The sequence below is a fragment of the Engystomops pustulosus genome, unplaced genomic scaffold (assembly GCF_040894005.1).
Source record: "Engystomops pustulosus unplaced genomic scaffold, aEngPut4.maternal MAT_SCAFFOLD_505, whole genome shotgun sequence".
In the NCBI taxonomy this organism is placed as follows: domain Eukaryota; kingdom Metazoa; phylum Chordata; class Amphibia; order Anura; family Leptodactylidae; genus Engystomops; species Engystomops pustulosus.
Window position 1 is genome coordinate 17,501 of NW_027285384.1, and position 233 is coordinate 17,733.

Genomic DNA, 233 nt, shown 5'->3' on the forward strand with positions numbered 1-233 from the left:
CCAGTGCAGACAGTCGGCCCTGCCCCGAACCTACTCGGTGGTTTGAAGGTTAACCTCTTGGGGAAAAGCAGCGATTCGCCTCGCGGTGCGTGCCTCCGCGGATCTAAACCCCCTCGATCGATGTGGGGCCAGAGGACCCCTTTTCCCCGTACGAAACTGTCAGCTCACCATGGGCTCGACGTCCGTGGGTCGGGGAGTTGAGCGCTTACGCGCGGCGGGACCTTATAACCTGC